Source organism: Denticeps clupeoides, chromosome 2, assembly GCF_900700375.1.
Source record: "Denticeps clupeoides chromosome 2, fDenClu1.1, whole genome shotgun sequence".
In the NCBI taxonomy this organism is placed as follows: domain Eukaryota; kingdom Metazoa; phylum Chordata; class Actinopteri; order Clupeiformes; family Denticipitidae; genus Denticeps; species Denticeps clupeoides.
In genome coordinates, this window is record NC_041708.1 from 9,568,663 (window position 1) to 9,586,992 (window position 18,330).

General features: G+C 42.6%; 1 pseudogene; it reads right to left on the bottom strand.

The window, feature by feature from the left end:
• Nucleotides 1–596: 596 nt before the first annotated feature.
• LOC114784916 (ubiquitin domain-containing protein 1-like) lies at nucleotides 597–8,430 on the bottom strand (annotated as a pseudogene).
• Between the last annotated feature and the right edge of the window lie 9,900 nt (nucleotides 8,431–18,330).

The following is an 18,330-nucleotide window of genomic DNA, read 5'->3' on the forward strand; positions in this document are numbered from 1 at the left end:
GTGCTGCTTCATGTTTGGCTTTGTAGGCCAGCATCAGTATTTTGAACATGATGCGTGCAGCTACTGGGAGCCAGTGGAGGGAGTGTAGCAGAGGGGTGGTGTGGGAGAATTTGGGAAGGTTGAAGATTAGTCGTGCTGCTGCATTTTGTTGAGTTGTAGAGGTCGGATGGTACATAGTGGTAGACCAGCTAGAAGGGAGTTGCAGTAGTCCAGTCGTGAGATTACTAAGGACTGAACCAGTATCTGGGTGGCCTGGGTTGACAGATAAGGGCGGATTCGTCTGATATTGTAGAGGAGGAATCTACATGAGCGGGAAAGATTGCTGATGTGAGTCGAGAAGGAGAGTTAGTTGTCTATAGTTACGCCAAGGTTGCGGGCTGTTGCGAGTTGTCTAGGTAAATAGCAAGATCCTGATGTGGTGAAGAATCTGCTGGAATGAATATTAGTTCATTTGTGGGTATAATGATCCCCGATCCCACAGAAACATAAAAACAAATATCTGATAAAGAGCATTGTATTATTAGTTTTTATAAAAAAAAAAAAATACTAAAATATCAATGTAAAGCTGAACTATATTCCAGGTTTGGCAGGAAACATTTAATTCATCAGTCTTTTTTATTAGTATTATTACAAATAACATACAAGTACAGTTATTTCAAGATGTAGACATGCTGTTTTCTTTAGACCAGAAGACAATGTGCCTCACCATGGTCAGTATTGTGTACACACTCACACACACTCAAACAATACTTGAATGGCAAATTGACAAATCAATCCTCCTTATTATAGTTTGCTTTCCACTCTCCATTTATTTGCCCTTAAAATATATATAAAAGTATAAAATGGCTTTGTCTAGTTACTTTCATTCACACTATTGGAAAGAGATGGAATAAAGACAGAAAAAACACAGACAAAATGTAAATATTTTACAATTAGTACAAAATTATTAGGTCCCAGATTATTTAAACACTCAATTGATATGTAATGCATTTAAAAAAGCATTCATATTTTGCAGGGTATTTGCAAGAGACTGCATATGCATCTAATCGTTCTGGTAGGCAGTCAAGAACTGGTCATATCACAGTACCAATGGTGAAAAAAAAAAAAATCACAAACACAAAACATCACATTCAATAATTAAACAAATATGATACACTATTATAACTCATCTTAATCAAATGCTGCTGCTTCATTTGTTTTATTGTCAAGTCATTATAGCAATGAAACAATTTTTCAGAAATTTGCATAGTGTTCATAAAATTCACAAAGTCACGCCGACTCACTCACTCACTTTCCAGCATGTGGCCCACATCAGACAGTCAACTCCAGGAAAATATCTGGCCAACGAATTTCTACAGAACAACGTTATCCTCAGTCACCAATCAATTCTAGCCCGTGTTGTGTTGTCTTAATGAGACACCCTTTTTTATAGAAAAAAAAACATAAAATTCTACATGGCCATGCTGCCACAGATTAGTCGGAATCCTTATTACAAACCACTTGTTCCCGGTAGCTTTAGTTCCACATCAATAGTAATACATTGCATTTTTGTAATTGGGGTTGTACAATGAAAAAACATATTTTAATCTGAACAGTACAAAAATAGTTTTTTTGGAATAAAAAAAATTGCATAAGAGTAAATATGAGTTACCAAGAACACCTTAAACCTTATTGGTGGTAGTGACCTAGTGGGTAACACACTCGCCTATGAACCAGAAGACCCAGGTTCAAATCCCACTTACTACCACTGTGTCCCTGAGCAAGACACTTAACCCTAAGTTGCTCCAGGGGGGGCTGTCCCTGTATCTACTGATTGTACTGATAAATGCTGTAAATGTAAATGTTAAACTGTCTACCATTTAACAGTTGTCTATGTGTGGTTTGTGATGCACAACCTGATTTCTGATTTGTCAGTCACGTTTTACAGTCACGTTAAATATACAGTATGTGTAAATTGATGGGATGTGCATCTTCTTCATCCTCACATCACAGAACTCAGAGTTCTGAGACAGCCTCCATGGTTGTCGTGCTGGTGTTGGCATGCTAACTAGTAGGCTAATATTCACATCATCCTTTTTGAAAGTTCTTAGTTGACAATAATGGGTGAATTGACGATGACTTGAATGACAAAGTCCTTCTGAATCTTGGTGTCCTGCAGACGTGTTTTGTCTGTAAGAAGTTTCCCAGAGAAGAACCATCTTTGGTGGGCAGCATCAATGTCCTCCTGTACCTGCAGCTGCTTTTTCAGTTGGCAGATGGAGTCGGCCATGCTTGCGGTGAGTCGAAGGTCTTTCCCTGTCGAGAGACGGACCTTCAGCGGGAACTCCTTTCTGGATGGGGCCTGGGGCTCCGGTTGCTCGGACACCTCACTCTCATTTCTCTCCAAGATCAGGTTTGTGGGGGGGGGCCAGGCAGTAGGCAGGGAGCTGATAGCGATTGCCCAACTCATCATAGCACTCTGTAAGAGAACCTGGTGGGAAGGCAGAGATGTGTCAGATATCAGCCAATCAGCTGCTCCCGCTCGGATTATATCCTCAGGGAAGCGGAGCAAATGGGAGTGAAATTCTGAGGATTACTGACATCAAAAGATGAAGGATTATGGATATGAAAATAAAGATACAAATTCAATATTACGTAATACGTACAGCGTTTAAAGAGTTATTACAGAGGTTATTTCCAGAGATACACACAGAGTGGAGTTATGCAGATCATTTTTTTTACACCAAAGCTATATCTTTTCATATAGATTTTTCTAATAACATTATTTAGGGTTAGCCAGGATATTAAACCTTTCAGTAAGCGGGGCAGTAATCGTACCATGGGGGAGGGTAATGTTGGCTCCATCCACAATCGCCTGGGCGAGCTCGTGATCGTTGCACTCCAGCGCCATGGCCGCAGCTTTCAGAGCATCCCAGATCTCCTTGCGGCCATCGAACGCTGGTGCCGTATCCCAGAATTCATCTCTCTTGCTGCGCAGCTGGCCCTCCGTCATGGGGTAGTCACTCTTCCATTTGGGCTTGTCCTTCTTCAAAGGCTCATTCCGTCCTAAGCACAAAATCAAACACTTATATTTACCGTACATATACACAGTAACACCGCATTTTACACCTGCTTGCATATTCTTTCTATTAATGTACTATTTCCTTGAATTGCCCCCAATTCAACACACCTTAAAAACTAATGATTGCAGTTCTGAAGACGCTCTGTACATTTTGTTCACAGCTAAATCAAGCTACGGTTATAAATCAACGCTATTTAATCAAACGAATGTGCCTATCACAGTGTACGGTCACAGGAGAGGATTTAAATTATTGATAAATCAGACTCCACCACTTTCAGCTTGTAAGTATTATTCTTCCCGTTGACCTATAAATGTCACACTCGAAAACAGGACAGTTTAGTTGGTGCCAAATTGGTACATGAGGGGTGAAATAGACAGCATCTGATAGACAGCATTTGATAATGAGACGCACATTATTCCTTGAGGTTATGGAAGTTCTTTGCAGGTTCACACAGGGAAATTCTGGAGTATGTACAGTGTACCTGGTCCACCTTGGAACCAACAGAACTTATCAGGGTTTTTTAGTTTGTCTGAGAAGATTTACAAATATGTTTATATGTATTTAAAATGTCAATGTAAGTGTACTGATGGTTTCAGTAAAATGTACAGTCTAGTTTGTCTAGTGGGTAAGACACTGATTGTAAATATTCTCCCCGGTGTCCAGCATCAGCTTGGTGCAAATTATCGGTGCCGGTGCACTGAGTGCACGTCCCTCTCCTTCCTGATTCCCTGCACCCTCCATTATAGGAGTACCTGCACCAGTGTTCTGGGGCCAGTAACTGTCCGTAAATGTGTATCAGTATGGTGCGAGTGTGAGCTTGTTTGGGGGGGAAGTGGTGGCCTAGCGGTTAAGGAAGCGGCCCCGTAATCAGAAGGTTGCTGGTTCGAATCCCGATCCACCAAGGTACCACTGAGGTGCCACTGAGCAAAGCACCGTCCCCACACATTGCTCCCCGGGCACCTGTCATGGCTGCCCACTGTTCACTCATGGTGATGGGTTAAATGCAGAGGACAAACTTCACTGTGTGCACCGTGTGCTGTGCTGCTGTGCATCACAAGTGACAATCACTTCACTTCACTTAAATAAAATGGTTTTCTGTTTAAACACCTGCACCTGGGCCCTCCCCTTCTTTGGTGACATGAAACTGATTAACCAGATGACCACAAAGTCACCGGTTCAAACCCACACTTCTGACCATTGTGTTTCTGAGCAAGACACTTAACCCTAAGCTGTTAAAATGACATAGATCCTGCCCCCTTTTCCCAAAATTATGCCCCAATTATGTTACCAATTTTATACAAAAAATATCAATTTATCCACAGCTGTGAGGAGAGATCCCGGTTCTACCCCTTTCTCACACAACTTGCAGAAATATGAAGATGTCGGACAAACACCTCATCACTGCTGCCCTCAGCACCCTGGTTCTCCTTCTGAGCTGCCAGCGGACAGGATCTGCCACGTCTGGAGAATCACCACAGATTAGCGCAGGAAAGCCAGACAGCTCTTACGTTCACAGAACACAGATTTCAGCGTCTAATCTCCACAAGCAAGAAAACTACAGGCTAGAGGAGCAGTTCCGATTTATGTATTCATTCTTACAGATTTCTCCAAAATGAAACACTTTACAGGGTGAGTGTGTAAAGGGTCGTGGCGTTTAGTGTTCCAACCAGTGTGCTCGTAATCGTCAGCAGAGGAGCTAAAGGCGAGAAGACTGCACAGACACTGCACAGACAGAGGTAGAGGGGGGCAGTTTGATAATTTGCTGCCCACCCCCTGGGTAATCTTCCCTCTGCTGTGGAGGTCACTCTGAAACTGCTGAGAGAATGAGAGGAAAATAAAATCACCAGATTATTTATAGTCCTTTGGATTAGCGGACCTAATCGGGTGACACATAACGGGATTTAGCACCCTGCCTCCCACAATGCACTGCTTGGCGCTGTGGAGGCGGAGAGAACAGGTGACCATGTTAACTCACATTTGGGGGATGAATTAAAAAAAAAAAAAAAAAAGAGAGAAACAGATGTAAAATCAGAAGAAGTGTGTTGATGCTTCTTCTCTTTCAAATTGTATACTTTTTCAATTAAAAAAATTGTATTATACAAATTGAAAAAATAAGATAAATTAATGTGTTCACAGTATGTTTACAATAAAAAGTATTTCGGGGAACATCTGCATTTGGGTGTGCAAAGCACATTTAATTAGTTTTATATCACAGCAGATGTTGTCTAAAGGTATTCTCTAATTTCTTACTATATTCTTAGTATTGCCAACTAACATGTGGACTGAATACAAAATACAGTTTTTTGTATTCTGAATCCTAATCAGAAGTATGGATACATCCCATTCAACAAACAACCTCTGTTTAGTCATTTCACATTAAAAATAGTATCTACAATAATTTACATTTTCGGCATTTATCAGACACACTTAACCAGAGTGATTTACAATATGTCATTACAGAGACCGTCCCCCTGAAAACACTCATGGTTAATTGTCTTACTCACACACACAGACACATACATGTGTGTGTGTGTGTGTAATATATATATACACACACACACACACACACACACTGTTCAACATTGAGATCACTGAGAAAGTTGTGGCAACGTTAGCCTTGCGTCATTCTATCCACAATTCAGAGGTCTGTTTGCCTACAGCCAAGTGTGGGTCAAACTTCTGGATCCTGCCTGTGACCACTCAATTAACTGATTGGAAAGCCAGGATGAAATTCTGCTCATAATCTCATAAATGCCTTAGAACCTGTTAGGGGGGCTGAACAAGGTGGGGAGTCTGCCAATGTGTGCTTCCAATACAAATCACCCAATGAGAATGAGACAGAGAAACCTACAGATTAACAAAAAATAAAACAAAATTGTTCTTTGTGCACCAGGTTTCTTTCCTTTTACATAATAAAACATCAAACATCATCTTGCATGATTTCATAATAGATAGGGCATGTCAAAAATGCAGGAAACCTTCTGCTGAGGACTAAATCACGATGAAACCATTCATGGAGACTAAGGAACTGTAAAAATTTTACAATAAATAAACAAAACATGAGAAACAAGCTTGATAGAAATCACCTTCATTTGAAGTGTGACCTCTGCACTTACTCTTCTGAACCATGGCGACAGATGGATGGTAGTCCCTGGAGTTTGTTACTCCCATGGCAAGCGTTTCCAGAAGAACAGTGGGATCCTCCAGAAAATGTCTCCACTTGCCTTCCCCTGACGTCGAATATCAAACAACCCAGCCCCAGCGCCACAGTGGCTATATAAACACCGGTGACATCAGCTTCACTTCGGTTCCGTCCCCCCTTCCAGAGCGAGTACCCCAGTCCTCATTGTCCGAACCCACTAAACTACACACAGACAAAATCCTCGTTCCAGCACGCCGTACTGTCTACATTATATACAGCTAAGGCAGAGCAACGCCGTCCCGCGCAGACAGCAACAGAAGAGGTGCATGGCCTGTCACGCAAGTGACTTTTCACAACAACACTAATCCAATCAGGGCTATTTAAAGGCTGGAGTAAATTTGTGCCGGCCTGGGGAGCATCCAACCTCCTGCAGGACCTTACGTGAATTCCAGGTACGATGGTGCGTATTGTACGTAAATGTCGGATTTAGTCACGTCAGGAGCTGCAAAGTGTCTACAAGAAAAATCCCAGGGTAAGTGAAATTACACAAATACTTTACAAGATGTAAACAACGACTTTAGGGTCTTAAAATGTAACACCCCACCAGTTTAAGAGCTGACCGGTTAGATATAAGAACAGGGAATCCCGTGGCTTGGCCTGGAGCCGAAACAAGCCCGTTGAGGACAGAACAAGAACAGAACATACACCAGTCTGAGGGTCACTGCTCAAGGCCCTCGGCTGCTGAGCTTTGTGAGTGTGATTCATAGCGCAGAATTACTTACATAACCCTAACCACAGAGATGAATCATTGCAGCCTGACATTTTTTTTATATCTTTCCCCACAATACAACACATTAGTTGATATGCAACCAAAACTATTAATAATAACATTAAAAAGTGGAATTATTCCACTGACTCTTCATACTTTATTCTTATATGAAATAATTTATGAAACATCTGGTCAAATGTGTACTGGAAACTATTTTTTAAACACATATAAGACTGAATGTTAGACTGAAGTTACAGGCAGGAACAGGCACCATGTGCCACCCTCCTATACTATCCTTAGATAGGGTCTAATAGTGACAGGTGCATCTGCTCTGCTCTGTTCTGTTAAAGCTAACTGGTAATATTTACGATATATAGACACACACACACACACACATATATATATATATATATATATATATATACACACACACACACACACACACACACACACACACACACACACACACACACACACACACACACACACACACACACACATATATACAGACATACTGTTGGAAAACCATTTCAGGTGACGACCTCTTGAAGCTCAAGAATGCCAAGAGTGTGCAAAGCAGTAATCAGAGCAAAGGGCGGCTATTTTGAAGAAACCAGAATATAAAACTTGTTTTCAGTTACTTCACCTTTTTTGCTAAGTACATAACTCCACATGTGTTCATTCATAGTCTTGATGCCTTCGGTGAGAATCTACCAACGTAAATGGTCATAATAAAGAAAACACATTGAATGAGAAGGTGTGTCCAAACTTTTGGCCTGTACTGTGTGCACGCACACACGTATGTATGTATGTATATGTGTATGTATGTATGTATGTATGTATATGTGTGTGCATTAGTGCACTTGTTGGTCTGTGACAGGACTCTATGCCATGCCAATTAGCGCAGCTAATCTCTGATCAGTAAATCTCTCCTTCATCACTGGAAAATCCTTTGGTCGGGCGGCAAGGTGTATTTTCTGATGCCGCAACGTCATAAAGCGGCAATAACGGCGACCCGTGGACATAAAGTCCTGCGATGATGTATTATTGGTGCCGTTTGATGGGCGGCAACTCCCGTCTCACCTCCGCGCTTCTTGTTGCGCCGCCCGCGACCCCTGGACCCTCCGGGCGCAGCTCGCACGGTCCCGACGCAGCCCCCCATGGCAACTTACTGGGAAACGCTGAAAGTGCAACACATCATCGCGTCGTCAGTGGGATGAAAGCATCCAAACCTGTCGCTGGAAGTAATGGCTGTGCACAGGTCATTAAAGGTAAATGACGTTCGACCGATGCCGAGTTCGGGAAGGAGAAAAAGTTGCTTCTACGGCCGAGGGTCTCGGTGGATGAGGGCGCGATACGTACCCGCCCGTCACACTCGAATCCTCCATCGCGAACCCGTTCTGCCAAGCCCGTCCGGCGATGTCGCGTCTCGCTTCGGACGCGTTAAATCCCCGCCGGTCGAGAGCGGCGAATGCGCATGCGCGCTGACGCACCTGCGGCTTTGCGGCGCATGCGGTCGGAAGCACGTGTACAGGCTCGCGCGCGCACTGTGTGTGTGTGTGTGTATGTATATGTGTGTGTTTGCTTGCTTGAGGACAATCTCAACTTTAAATAGCAATTGTCTGCGACTGAGTAAGAGCGAGCCTTTAAAAAAGCTTTATTTTACTGTCATAGTGCTCTGGCCCTCAGGCCACTACAGCATCTGTATAGACAACGTTCTTTTAGATATTTGTGTCACTTCCCCATCTAGGGGGGGTGGGAAACGTGACAACGAAGGAGAAGGATGTGTGAGGTGGGAATGCACACACACCAGGCTGAAGTGGAATATTGTGCTTTTATTTACAGTGAGAAGTGAACAACCAACCAAAAGCTGTACAGTGCTGTACACAACAACAACAGGAACCAACATGAGGAACAACACGCCATAAAAGGAGAGACTATACAGGTTACTCAATAAAAACACTACTAACAACACTGACCATTCTAACACGCAAAGCTTTTTGCCAACTTTTCTCCAACACTCCGAAACTCTCCTCTCTGTCCTTCTCCGGCTCCACAACAATGGGCCCCGTCTGGTGGCTGGAGTTGTCCTTAACTGCTCCTGTTGGATGAGACTGATGATGAGGGAATAGGTAGGCGCAGAACCATCAATCCCAAATCTCCACCCAGCAAACAGCCTAAAAGGGAATCACACACAGAGCATCCCCAAACCACTCTACGGTCCAAAGAACGTAACAATTTGTTGTAATTGAATGTATCCTAACCCTCATATTGTACAGCATTCCTCAGATCTTCCAATACCTGGTGACAATGTAAATAGGAGACCACAAACCGAGCAGAAAATGTATTTCTGCCTATTCACAAGTAAATAATAATAATAATAAGTCTACTTACTACTACAGCTGCTACTACTGCTGTGTCTTCTAAAATTGCTTCCACTGCTCACCTGCTACCCTACAACCATTACTATTGTCCCTTAAAATTAATTAATTATTGCCTCCATCCGTTTTCCATATATAAAAGTTAATTGGTCTTTATTTGGATCCCTCATCTCCTGTCAAATCTGCAGTTTAGTTTTAGCTTAGTCAAGCTCTATAACTACTACTTTTGCAACTGTTTGATATTTATTCTCTCCATCCTTTATCTCCAATCACAGACCAGGCACACATGACAACGGTTCCCGGAGGTCTGATTGCAGGCCACTCCCAATTTATTCACTGCACCTGACATCTTCAAATTCAAATTTTATTTGTCACATACATAGTCATACATGGTATGATATGCAGTGAAATGCTTTAGCGACTGCTACAGACCACAGTATTGCAAATATTGCAAGTATACAATGAACCAATATGCAAATATTGCAAACATAACCAAATATTACACTTTTATGTCTTTAACATAAAACATAAAATATGTGTAACAGGTAGGGTGAAGGTGTGCAAATGAGTGGAGTCAAAGTGAAAAGTAAAAAAAAAAGTAAAAAGAGTTTTTGACTCAAAAATTGAGTCCAGAGTGATTGAAAGTAGAAGAGAAAGTGCTTAGAGTTCTATGTAGTGTTGTGGTTGTTGAGACATGTACATTTACATTTATGGCATTTGGCAGACGCCCTTATCCAGAGCGACTTACAACGTGCTTTCAAGTTACCATCAATGAAGAGATCAATTCCGGTTCACTAGGACCCCAACTATGAATACATCTATTTTATTCACTCTGTTGTAGATTCTGTACACAAAGAAAATTACAATTTAATCTAAATATTCTTTAAAGAGGAAGGTCTTGAGCTGACGTTTGAAGGTGCTCAGTGACTGAGCTGTTCTGACCTTGAGGGGAAGTTCATTCCACCACCGAGGGGCCAAGACGGAGAAGAGTCTAGATGAATGTTTTCCTTTTACCGTCAGTGATAGAGGGACCAGGCGAGCAGTACTGGAGGTTCGGAGTATATGAGGTGCAGTGCGAGGTGTAATAAGGGCTGTGAGGTAGGATGGTGCTACTCCATGTCTGGCTTTGTAGGCCAGCATCAGTATTTTGAACCTGATGCGTGCAGCTACTGGGAGCCAGTGGAGGGAACGTAGCAGAGGGGTGGTATGGGAGAATTTGGGAAGGTTGAAGATTAGTCGTGCTGCTGCATTTTGTAGTAGTTGTAGAGGTCGGATGGTACATAGTGGTAGACCAGCTAGAAGGGAGTTACAGTAGTCCATTCTTGAGATTACTAAGGACTGAACCAGTAGTTGGGTGGCCTGAGAGCTCGAATAGCCTGCGGGAAAAAGCTCCTCCTCATTCTCTCTGTGGTGGACGTCAGGGAGTGGAAGTGCTTCCCTGATCGCAGCAGAGAGAAGAGTCCATTGTTGGGGTGGCTGAGGTCCTTCACTATCTTCCTGGCCCCGGTCCTGCACTGCTTGCTGTAGATTGATTGAAGGTCAGGGAGCTTGGTACGGATGATTCGTTCGGCTGATCGAACCACCCTCTGTAGGGCTCGCGTGTCCTGCATGGTGCTGTTCCCGAACCAGGTTGAGATGTTTCCCCATCAGGATGCTCTCTATGGTGCAGGAGTAGAAGTTCGTGAGCACCTTGGAGGGCAGTCTCTTGGGCATCTGAGGCGGTAGAGATGCTGCCAGGGCCTTTTTCACCATGGTGTTGATGTGACAGGACCCTGACAGGTCCTGCGTGATGTGAGGTATCGGAAGCTGTCCACTCTCTCCACTGGGCCTCTGTTCATGTGGAGGAGAAGCCTGCAGTCATGAGTCCCCAGCACTGTGAAAACAGACCGCTTCAGTTCGCCCAACTGCAGACGGTGTCCCTGGATGATGATGTCACTGGTTGGTGGAAGCTGCTGGACAGGGATGGATAAGGTGACGTCCAAGCCCGACAACAAACAACTTGAATTCACACGAACTTGGCCCTGTGTATAACCGGAAAAGTGTTAATAACTGAATCCACTGTCCTCATAAGAGGAAAGGTTACACAACATCCTGTCTACGCTAAACACTGTTGAATGACGACATTTCCACGAATGCCCGCTCACTTCTATAGGCCGCTCTCCTCCTCGCCCCCCGCCTCTCTCCCCATTATCATTAAATGGCCACTAAAACCTATATACAAGCAAAAAAAAAAAAACATTCCATGTCAGGGACTCTTTAATACACCGGGTGACCAGGTCGAATTCTCAGCCCATTCTCACCCATGGTGAGCAGGGATCCTCTCATGGTCCTCCACAGAACAGCCCTGGCACTCCTCACTACTGTCCTCTGAGGGCCAACTGGAGAACTGCATCCTGGCCTCTAGTGATTCACAAACCGAGTCTCAATCAGGTCCACAGACAGGCACATCAGGATGTCCAGAAAAGGTTAAATCTGCCAGGCAGCAGATTAGATTTTCAATAAATAAAACCATAAAGGCAGTAAAAGTGTGGTTCTCTTCACTTTTTGGCCGAAAAAATTGGAAAACTGGATGGAAACAGGGAGGTTTTGAGTAAAGTATCAGGTGACCCACCTCCAGTGCAGGGACTCCTGAGTCCATGCCCAGCCATCCAGAGGACGTGTGACATGGGACTGTAGCAGTTGCTCCGCCACACCACGGTAGAAGAACACATCAACGTAAAACCTGAAAACAGACGGAGCAGCTTCAACAAGGAAAGTCATGTTTGCAGTGACACTGCACTTTTCAAATATGAATTTATTATATTTATTCGTTTTGTACAATTCATAGTCTGTATTTCGCCAAGCCATACCAGAGGAACTTTCTCATCGGGAAGGGTAGCTTGCTGTATCCTGTCCCCCGACCCTCTGTATAGTGCATGGTGTGTTTATAATGCATAGCTATCTTACTGTGTTTTTCAGGGAGAGTTTTATAGTGTTTGAAAAGCACACTCATGCCTTTACTTTACTTAGCAGACACTTTTATCCACTTACAAGAGGAAGACACCAGCAGCCACCACATAATGCCATCATGCCCCACATAATGCCATCTGAACCCTTTGCCTTTTTGATGTTCATGCGCTGCAGTGCCGTGTATGCGTTGTTCTTAACGATGTACATAAGTTAATTGGCGTAAGTAGAGTCGGCGCTCAACGTTACGATGTTGTTTGAATTTGTAGTCTGTACACAATCTGTGGCACGTGTTGCGTGAGTTTCTACGATGGAATAAGCGGCAGGTTGTACTTACAACATGACGACAGAGGACATGTTGTAAGAGGACAAAACCATGCCAGACTTATAGCTGGGAAACAAAACAATATAATATAGGTATTACAACACAAACATTCACAATTACTGCATATGCATTGCACAATGTATTTTAAAAATAGTATAGGATCCTGAAACGCGGTCTGTGTGCTGAGAGGTGAATACGATCGCGGTCCAGTTCAGCGGCTCATGTCGGATACGTGCAGGTCCTTGGTTTGACCCCAAAATAATTTGGTGGTTTAAGTAAGAAAGCAAACCACTACGATAATCGCAGCGCGACGTAAGTGCCAATTACGCCAATTAACTTATCTACATCGTTAAGAACAACGCATACACGGCACTGCAGCGCATGAACATCAAAAAGGCAAAGGGTTCAGATGGCATTATGTGGGGCATGATGGCATTATGTGGTGGATGCTGGTGTCTTCCTCTTGTAAGTGGATAAAAGTGTCTGCTAAGTAAAGTAAAGGCATGAGTGTGCTTTTCAAACACTAAAACTCTCCCTGAAAGGCACAGTAAGATAGCTATGCATTACAAATCATAGAGTATACAGTATATACAATTGAGTATATATACTATACAGTGTATATAGCTATACTCTAGATACACTCAAACAAATAAGACAAGCTTATTGCACAGCACTAATGTTCAGTCACTAGACAACAGGCTGGACTATCAAGCTGTGCTGCAGTGAACACTCGGACCGCTGCTTAAAATGCAGCGCTTACCACCGGCAATATGAGTGCCTACAAAGCGGCTTCCTACAACGTCCAATGCACAGTGAGACACGCAAAACACTGGTAGCGATGAATCTCACTTTCTTTTTTTTTTTTTTACTTTGTTTATTAGAATTAGAGCATAAGCAATAACAATATTCTCAAAAGGTTAAAAAAAAGGTTAAAAAAAAACAGCTCAAACTCTCAAATCAAGACCCCAATAAAAAAACCAAACAGAAGAAAAAAATAAAAAATAAAGCATAACTCGTATCCAGTGAATTTGGCTGGGAGGTTTCGAGGATTTCCAGTTTGTTGTAATTAGTCTTCTTGCCAGTAAGGTAGAGAAGGCCAGCATGTTCCTTTGATGAACAGATAATGAAGAAGGTGAGGAGAAAACTCCAAACAATGCCCCAAGTGGGTTGGGCTCTATTCTTTTCCCCATAAATTCTGACAACATGTCAAATATTTCAGTCCAGTACTGGTGTATAGAAGGGCAAAGCCAGAACATATGAATAATATTGGCAGGGGACTGCTGACATCGGTCACACAAAGGACTGACGCCCTCATAGATTTGTGATAACCGCACCTTAGTGTAATATGAACGGTGTAAGATTTTAAACTCTATGAGGCCAAGTCTAGCGCAAATAGATGATCCATAAACTCGCAGCAAAACCTCCTCCCAAATTAGGAATTTCCTGTCTTAAATCCTTTTCCCAAAGTGTCTTCAGAGGGGTTAGTGAATTAGCACATATATTAAAAATCTGATTATAAGTATATGAAACCGAACCTTTCAGAAATGGAATTAATTTAAGAAGGTCATCTAAAACAGAGTCTGGGGGTAAATTGGGAAATGTGGGAAAGGTATGATGAGCAAAGCTACACACCTGCAAGTATCTAAAGAAATGATGTTGAGGAAGAGAATATTTATGAAGCAGTTGTGAGAAAGAGGCAAAGACATTGTCTATGTATAGGTCTTTAAAACAGTGAATTCCAGCTTTTGACCACATAGAGAACAGATCATCAACCAGAGATGGAGGGAACTGGTGATTTGCCGCCAGTGGGGCATAGGTGGAAGAAGTTTGTAACCCAAAGTACAGTTTAAACTGCACCCAAATTCTGAGAGTAGTTCTAACAATCCTATTTTTAGTATAAGGCAAAGTGGAAGACAGAATAGCAGAGTGCACTAAAGCTCTCAGAGATGTAGGTTTGACCGAATTTGCTTCTATTGCCAACCAATTGATTTGAGCATCTGATGGTTCAGACTGAAGCCAGTATTTGAGGATCCTAATATTAGATGCCCAATAATAAAACCTAAAATGTGGTAAGGCTAACCCACCCAGTTTTCTTGGTCTTTTTAAGTATTGTTTGCGTATTCTTGTAACTTTCTTGTTCCAGTTAAACTCAGAGATCACAGTCAACTTTATGAAAAAATGACTGAGGCAGAAACATTGGTATTAGTGCTGCACGATTAATCTAATCGCAATCGCGATGTCAGTCTGTGCGATTACATGAACGCAAAAAGATGCTATTTAAATGATTAGAACATGGATTGGATCGGATATGTTGCTGATCCATTCTCTCAAAGTTGGCGAGCTGACTGAAATCTCACATCCCAGTGAGATGTGACGTGTTTGGTCACATGACTTTTGATTCGGAGACATATGGATAGACGCCGCATGACGCGCTGCATCATACATTAATGTCGCCGCCATATTGCGATAGGCTCTGTTGTGGCGTGAAGCATATACATGTCTATGGAGAGAAGTGCATATAAATGCCTCACTCTTGTGCTGCTTGGGGCTGTACAAACCGCTGTACACTGTACACGTCTGCTAAGTAAAGTGTTTAATTTCAAAGTGAAACATACAAACTACTTATAACAACTTGAAGTGTCCAGTGCTTTCAAAATACAATATTCTACAAAATTAAATAATCACAAAAAACTCTTTACATTACTGCAAATGTTATTTTCCTAATACTGCAGTTTAGTGGAAATAAATAAAATAAATAAAACAATAAATAAGAACTTACTCTTTCAATAAAGAAAACATTTTTGTCAAAAATAAAGGTACATTTTAAGAAAGACATACAACATACTTGCTACAGTTACTTGAAAAAGCAACTGGTGGATATAAATGGAATATATTAGTTTTTTCACATCTCAAGCTTATTGGAAATAACCAACTTAATCTCTAAGAAACGTTCCATGTATCTATTCACAGATTCTTTGCCAAAAAAACGAGCATGTCCACCTTATCTGGTTTCAGACAGGAGCGATGAGCTGACACTACATTACCACCAGTGCTAAAAGATCTCGCTGACGCAGAGCTGGTTTTTGTGCTAGTTTGCACAGCCTTGAGAAGTTTATTTTGTGGACCTTCCACCATTTCAATGAAACTGTTTGATCAAAGATACACTGACTGCTTGCCCTGATGTTGACTGTAGGATGACTGTCCCCTCAGAAGGAATCGTTAAACCTCCACTGTGTGTTTCATGTGAGAAAGTGCTGGATTGATCATATGATACCGGTTCAGCATGTTAGCAAACTAGCACGGCACACAACACAGGACAGCTTTCTCAAAATCTGTCGAACGACAAACCCTGGTAAGGCTAAACAACTGTTTTGATTATATTTGGCCATTATAAAATCCCATATTATAGTTTTTACATTTAACCAAATCGTTGTTTGGAGGCTGACTTGAACACAGGGATGCATAGCTTTGCTAGCTTAGCTAAGGTTAATTTGCAAACTAAGGTGAATTTCTTTAGGAAACCTTCAAAGTTTGAGAAAAGTTAACTAAACAGCTAAGAACAGTCTAAATAGTTAATGACTCTGTTTAGCCAAAACGTTGTTTGGAGGCTGACTTGAACACAGGAATGCATAGCTTCGCTAGCTTAGCCTAGCTTAACTAAGGTTAAGACTTATAAAACGGGATTTTATAATAGACAAAACAATTGTCCAGCCTTACTTATGAAATGTAATCCCCCGGGATCTGGTTAGAAGCGTACAGCGGTTTGTACAGCCCCAAGCAGCACAAGAGTGAGGCACTTTTCTCCATAGGCATGTATATGCTTCACTCCGATGCAGTACGATGCGGCTCGTCATGTGGCGTCTACCCGTATGTCTATGTGATTCGCGAATCTGAGGTCTCTATTGAACCGAATCGAAAGTCATGTGACCAAACATGTCACATTCGACTGAAGTGAGACTTCAGTCAGCTCGCAAACTTTGAGAGAATGAGTGATATGTTGCCGATTCAATCCATGTACTAATCATTTAAATTGCAGCTTTTTGCGTTCATGTAATCGCACAGACTGACATCGCAATTACGATTGCGATTAGATTAATCGTGGCGCTCAATCAGCAGTGGTAAGACCTGCATTATAAGCAGGGTACCGAGCGTTCACTGCAGCACAGCTCGATCGTCTTACCAGTGTATATAACTTCAACTTTGAAACGGATGTAGTATGCAATTAATGAGTATGCCAAAGTAGACTTAGCGTTGCGTTACAATGTTTTTTGATCAGTACATAGTGTGTACTGTGGTGAGACCTGCATTATAAGAGGTTGAGGTGTTTACTGCAGCGTGGATCGATCTCTCCTTGACTTTGTAGTCTGTGATGGTGTGAACTTTGTGCCACGTGCTGTGTGAGTTGTTACGGTGGAAGTAAGAGTTATCATACTCGCTGTACCGCTACCAGAGTTTCGCCTGTCACCACGCGTTGGATACCATAGGAAGCCACTTAGTTGGTGCTCATGTAGCCATTGGTGGGACCAGTGTTAATGAGCAGCATCCATGCATTCAGTGTTTCTAATGCACACAACACTTCATTGAGCTCAGACAAATCCATACCTGTGAATGCGTGAGGAGGGATGCTGATCAACGTGGTGATGACTGAGGTAAACTCAAGCAGCAGGTTAAATGGATGCCACTTAATGCTCAGATGTTCCAGATGCAGTGAGTAGCAGAGAAAGAGATTTGAAATGCTCTGAGTACATCCCTCTTTTTGTTGACCATGAAACAGACATCCCCCAGTCTTTAGTTTTGTTAGTCTGTAGGTAGAACCTGTCATTTGGTTGACCTCTAAATGGGTATAGTATGCAATAAGTTCATCGGTGAAAGCAGAGTCGGCGCTCACCGTTGCGATGTCCTTGTAGTCTGTGAGTTGCCTCGGTGGAAGTGAGAGTTTTCACGCTCTCAGAAAAACTACTGGTGTTTCGTGTATCTCAATGTGTATCTGATGTCATAGGACGCTGCTTTGTAGGTGCTCATATCGCTGGTGGTGAGACCAACGTCCAAACAGCGGTCCGGGGGTTCACTGCAGCGCGGATCGATCATCCAGCCTTTTCTCTAGTGACTAAACATTAGTGCAGTGTGATGCACTTGTCTTGTTTCAGTGCATGTAGAGTATAGCTATATACACTGTATATTGTACATACTAAATTGTATATACTGTATACTCTATATAGTACCTAGTGTGTTTTTTAGTGCGTAGCTTTCTTATAGTGTTTTTCAGGGACAATGTGTTTGAAAAGCACACACAATGCCATCTGGACCTGCTGCCATCTTCACTTCTTGCAGTGCCATGCATACTTCGTGCTCCCCAATGCAGATAACTTGTTTGTCACTGATCTTGTTTGTCACCATCTTCCATTGTTAGAAGCTGTGCCTAGTGAACCTCTAATCAGAAGTAGTACCTTGGTGAAAGCTACACTCACTGTCGCAATGTTCTTGACTTCGTGCAACAGGCAGTTCGTCCACGAAGGTGATGGTTTGAGGTGACAGGAGGGGTTCAGTAGGAATCCGCTGTTGTTGTATGAAGGCGTGATCGATGAAGTTTTCTGCCGCGATGGAGTAGCACAATAAGTTTGGGGGGGGGTCCGGTGTCCGGCGGTAATTAGAGTGGTGGTTCTAGGATGAGGCAACAGGTGGCAGTCGATCCGGCGCGCCAGCTG